This window comes from Pinus tabuliformis, chromosome 7, assembly GCF_031772625.1.
Source record: "Pinus tabuliformis cultivar Carrire ecotype Pingquan chromosome 7, CPIR1, whole genome shotgun sequence".
NCBI lineage: Eukaryota > Viridiplantae > Streptophyta > Pinopsida > Pinales > Pinaceae > Pinus > Pinus tabuliformis.
This window is the reverse complement of record NC_142293.1, coordinates 1,646,545,520-1,646,550,749: the sequence shown is the minus strand read 5'-3', so window position 1 is coordinate 1,646,550,749 and position 5,230 is coordinate 1,646,545,520.

The window sequence follows — 5,230 nt, the reverse complement described above, 5'->3', positions numbered from 1 at the left end:
CGTACCAAATTAGCAAGCTAAGAACATCATTATGAGGGGCAACATAATGGTAGATATCATGAAGGCGGACAAGGGAGCAAGAGTTATATCAAGGATGCGACCCTATCAAAATTTACCCAGAGATTTAGGAGAAAATTTTCTATTTGTGGTCTTCATCAAAATGGTAAGCCAACTCAGTGTTGATTTGGTAAGAATCATCAATCTACCTCTTCTTGTTTAGGAATTCTTTGCTTTTTTCTATTTCCAAGTATGGAATATAGAGGTTTATGCCATACTATGTTGTCATATGCAAGTCTATAGCATAAAGGTTTAGGATTGATGTATGTTGTAGCAACTTTAGGATTGATTTTTAAAAAATTTACACTATAAACAACTTTTTATCTTCGCAAAAAAAAACATTAATTGACATAGAACAACTATCAACATGTCTTCTTGTTATAATTATGCATTATTGATAGTCAAATAAGGTAGATATCTAATATTTCTCATAAAACTATCAGCTTTGTGATAGAAACAACGAAATTGCCAAAAAAGCTAATCATAGAAGATATGGCCTATAGATCATAAACAAGAGGAAGATTGAGGGTATATGACTGTCAAATCAAACTTGTCTTGAAGTGCTGAAAATAGATCTTCTTAATACTCTGTGGGTGTTCTTAAAATGTAAACTTGTAAGACCAACTTATCTTTTGTATTGCTAAGTCTCACTCCATTAAGATTCATCACATTTATGAAAGAGTTCCATTCCAAAGCCAAAGGACCCACCAATCTGAGCTTAGTTGAGGTCATCCAATAACTTGAGGAGGTCCGGTGAGGATGCATTATTTTAATGTTGGACAGGTAGAAAAGCCCTTTGGAGTGTAAGATTTGAATCAAATCGGGGGATGATTTGTAGACACCAGCTCCCCCTGTGAAGGGATCTTTTCCAAGAACAATTTGTTTTCCATGCCCTACATTCCATGATAACCAGTTGAAGAAAGTGGGAAAGGAAGCCATGAGGGCTTTCCAAACAACAAAGCCTCTTTTAACAGATTTTCATGCATGTTTTCAAAGCCAATCAACCACTAACTGCCTATTTAAATATTTTCTTTTAAAACTAGACTTCAAAGACCTTCACTAAATAGGCCTCTCCACAGGTTTTTCAGTGCCAAGGCTTTTGCAAACCAGCTCAGATTTTTGACCCCCTAACCTCCAAGAATTTTTGGGATTGATAGAGAGGTCCAACTTGCCAAATTAAAACCTTCTCTGCTATTTTTCTCAATCCACAAAAAACTGAACATTAATTGTCTAATGGATGTAAGGATGGCAATGGGAATCTTTGCTAAAGATAACCAGTGAACTGGAATACTTTCCAACACAGATTTGACCAAAAGTTTTCTGCCTCCCGGGGACAACCAATTATAGCACATTAAGTTTATTTTCTGCTCCACTCTTCTTATCAGCCACTTCCAATCCTCTTTATGGTAGTCATTTGGCTTTAGAAAATAGTTGGGATATTTGATACCATTTTCCAATGAGGGATTCTGTAAGGGCAAAAAAGAATGTATATCTGAGAGGGTGTCTGCGCTGATAGAGAATTGGTTGAAAGAAGATTTGTTCAGGTTGATTTCCATTCTAGATGCACTGCAGAAAAGATTTATGGCTCTTGACATTCCTTTACAGTTCCCATTCCTAGAAGCATAACGTCATCCACAAATAGAAGGCGTGTGAGGAAAATCCTGTGTTACTTTGACAACTTTTAAATTATCAGCTTGTTTCTCCTTCAATAATAATAGACTTAATCCTTCCATCACCAGTGAAAATAATAGAGGTGACAGTGGACATCCCTGTCTAAGATCTCTAGTGCTAGTGAAATTTTGGAGAGGTGGGGGGGGGGGGGTGGGGGGGCATTATCTAAAATGGAGAAATTCGTTGAAGTCAAGCAACCCATGATCTAGTTTGTAGCATCCAAGCCCAGCCAAACTTGGAGAAGAACAAGCCTAAGAAAGGACCAATTAATTCTATCAAATGATTTGTTAAGGTCCATCTTCAGCACAAGGGCATTTTGATTTTTTGTTTTAATAGAATGAATGGCTTCATGTGCAATGCCTATGGCATCATGGATTTGTGTATCTGCAAGAAACACAAATTGGTTTGGAGACATCTTCTCAACTAGTGGACGCTTGATCATGTTAGCAATGATCTTTGTAATTAATTTATACACCAGATTACACAGGGAGATCAACCTAAAGTCAAGGAAGGTTTTTGGCTTTGAACATTTTGGAATCGAAAAAATATAAGTAGCGTTGATGGTTGTTGAGACTTTCCCTCTTTCTCTAGATTCATCCACCGTTAAGAGAAGGTCGACAACCATAACGTTAAAGAAAGAAAGGAATAGTTCAATTGTCTAGCCATTTGGGCCAGGACTTTTATCTTTGCCTAATTGTTTTAAAAACTCATTAATCTCCTCAAGAGTGGCAGGGCCTCTGACCTAATTGGCAGTTCAAGCACCCAACAATGCTAGTTAATTCACATCATTGCTCAAAATTTTGTTGGGATTTTCCTATCGGCATAGATCAATTATATGCCTTTGTTCAAAACCAATGGGTGCAAAGTTGTCAACATTATGCCATGACCCTCCAATGTGGAATTTAAATAGTTAATGGAGAAAATTAATCAGCTTTAGGAAGAAATTGTCTCATTGTGACATAATCAATTGGCGTCCAATTTGACCATTGTTATAGACCTATTAGTTGAACATAGAACCTTAATGCACATAAATGATGATGAGCTCTCTAATATCCATTAGCAAACTGAAGCCCTTCAGTTTTTTATTGATATGTGAACCTCAAATCCATCTTTCTCCAATGATGACATTAGTATAGCGACACAAAATTTACCTTATCTCAATGTAACAGTGTTCCCCCAAAAGGGAGAATCAAGGTTGGGTGATGACATTCCTCTTTGAGATACCTAACATGTTAATCTACTGATGTTGTCAAATTCTGTATGTTTTTTGGCGTATACATGCATACAAGAATAGTAGCTTGGACATAAAAGAACTCAAAAGATTTGGCATAGCGGGCATTCTAAGGGTAAATAGGGGGATGTAAATCAACAAATTGTATTTTCCCCTCTTTTGATGTATTTGTTGTGTCCACAACACATTTTTAAATCCAATTTTGTATAGACAAAATGAGACTTAAATTACTCTATCTCAAAACTCTTTTATGAGATATAAATATCATGATATTTTTGTTCTGAACTATCTCTAACCATTATATTTTTATGATAGAGGTTTCTATCTAAATGTCTGTAGAATATAGATTTATAAACTGTGTTAAAGTTGAAGTTTAATAGTAAGCTTTTGTTTCCAGGCCTATTGAGAAAGCATTCATGTACACCATAGTTGCTCATTTTCTCATCCCACTTTTCTCTCATAGAAATTCATGCGTAGTTTCCAAACCACTACAAAGGTTAGTCAAGAAACAATCATCCAATATGTCCCTCATGGCATCTCTACCATGAAGACCAATAATGTCATCTTCTTTTCTAACGAGGAGATGATCAAGTCCATTGAATTCAAGCTCTTTAAGTACATATTAGCATGCCAAATTCCTTAGTTTAAAATTATAGAATTTGAAATAGTAAAAATCAAAATTCCATGTATTCCATGATTATCATTTGAAACACTTAATTTCATATATCCAATTTTGTATGACAAGATTATATATATGTATATTGTTGCATCTCAAAATAAGGTATTAGTTTTAATTTCATATGCCCAATGTATATATAAAATGAGACATATATTGACTTATCTCAAATAATATATATAATATATAATCTTTCATTCAATATGTTTAATTTGGCTTATACAAAATTAAGCATCTATTGCTTTATTTCAAAAAAATTACATTATTTTTATATATTATAGAATTTTAATTCCTATTTTTAAAACTTTACAAAATTAGTTAATCTTAAACTAACATAAAAATATACAAGTTTCAAAATGACTATTTTCAATCGGTTTAATATTTCAAAAAATGTATGCTATTTTCCATATAGAAGGCATGTCAAAACAAATATAAAATTGAGGACTTACCATCCCTATAAACAATAATTTAAATACTAAATCTAATTGACTAATATTAAACCTTCTCACATATAATATCTATACCTAATATAATTTATTTCACAATTAGTGAGCTCACTCTTCACAAATATATTATGTGTACATAGTATAATTATTTTTCATTTATCTTTTTAATGCCACTTATAAAAATAAAAATAAAAAGGTCTGCCTATATATCATTTAGGTGAAGTTCTTCTACTATAACCTTAAAAATATTTCCATGATAAAAAAACATTTAAAACAACCCCAATTATATGAATTACTATATTAAGAAACAATAACGATAATAATAATAATAATAACTAAATTTTAATCTATTTCCTTTCCTTAATTTAATTATATATATATATATATATATATATATATATATATATTAATTTTTACAAATATCCCTAAACATAAATTTTCTTCTTAAAATATTTTTAATAAAATTTAAAATCATATTCATTTCCTCTCACAACCATAAATTTATATTTCTTTTATAAAATATCTTTCACAAAATAACAATAAGTCCTAATTTATGCACACAATAATAAAGTGTGAATCATTCTTTATAGGTGACCATCCAAAGTTTCCAAATCTTAAATCACATTTAATTTACTAATAAGTTAATTTCATTATAAATCAACGATAAATTAATTACAACAGGGTAACCCTCCCTTCCAACAAGAATGTGTTTCACAACTTCCATCTGAAATTTAATGGAAAACACTTGAGCGAAGCTTAATGCTCTGAACAAATACAGATGATTGTATATATGTTTTTATGATTCATATTACAAACTAGAATAACCATTATAAAAAAATATTAATGTGGTTGATATAGTAAAAGGCTTCATAATATAACCAAAAAAAATTATTGCAACACTAAGAATGTCTTACTAATGCACAAATTTACCTAATTAACCATGTATAAAAAAGTTATGGGTCAACTTTAGCTTGAGAAAAAAAGAAGAATTATAAATGAATGTTATAAATAATAATGAGGAACTTATCAGAACTGGAATAATCTCAAATCCCTAAGAAATTGGTGGGTGAGGAGCCACGGGGCATGAATATAATTATTTAAATTTATTAAAAATAATGAACCATTTGCTTATATAAATTAATGATATAA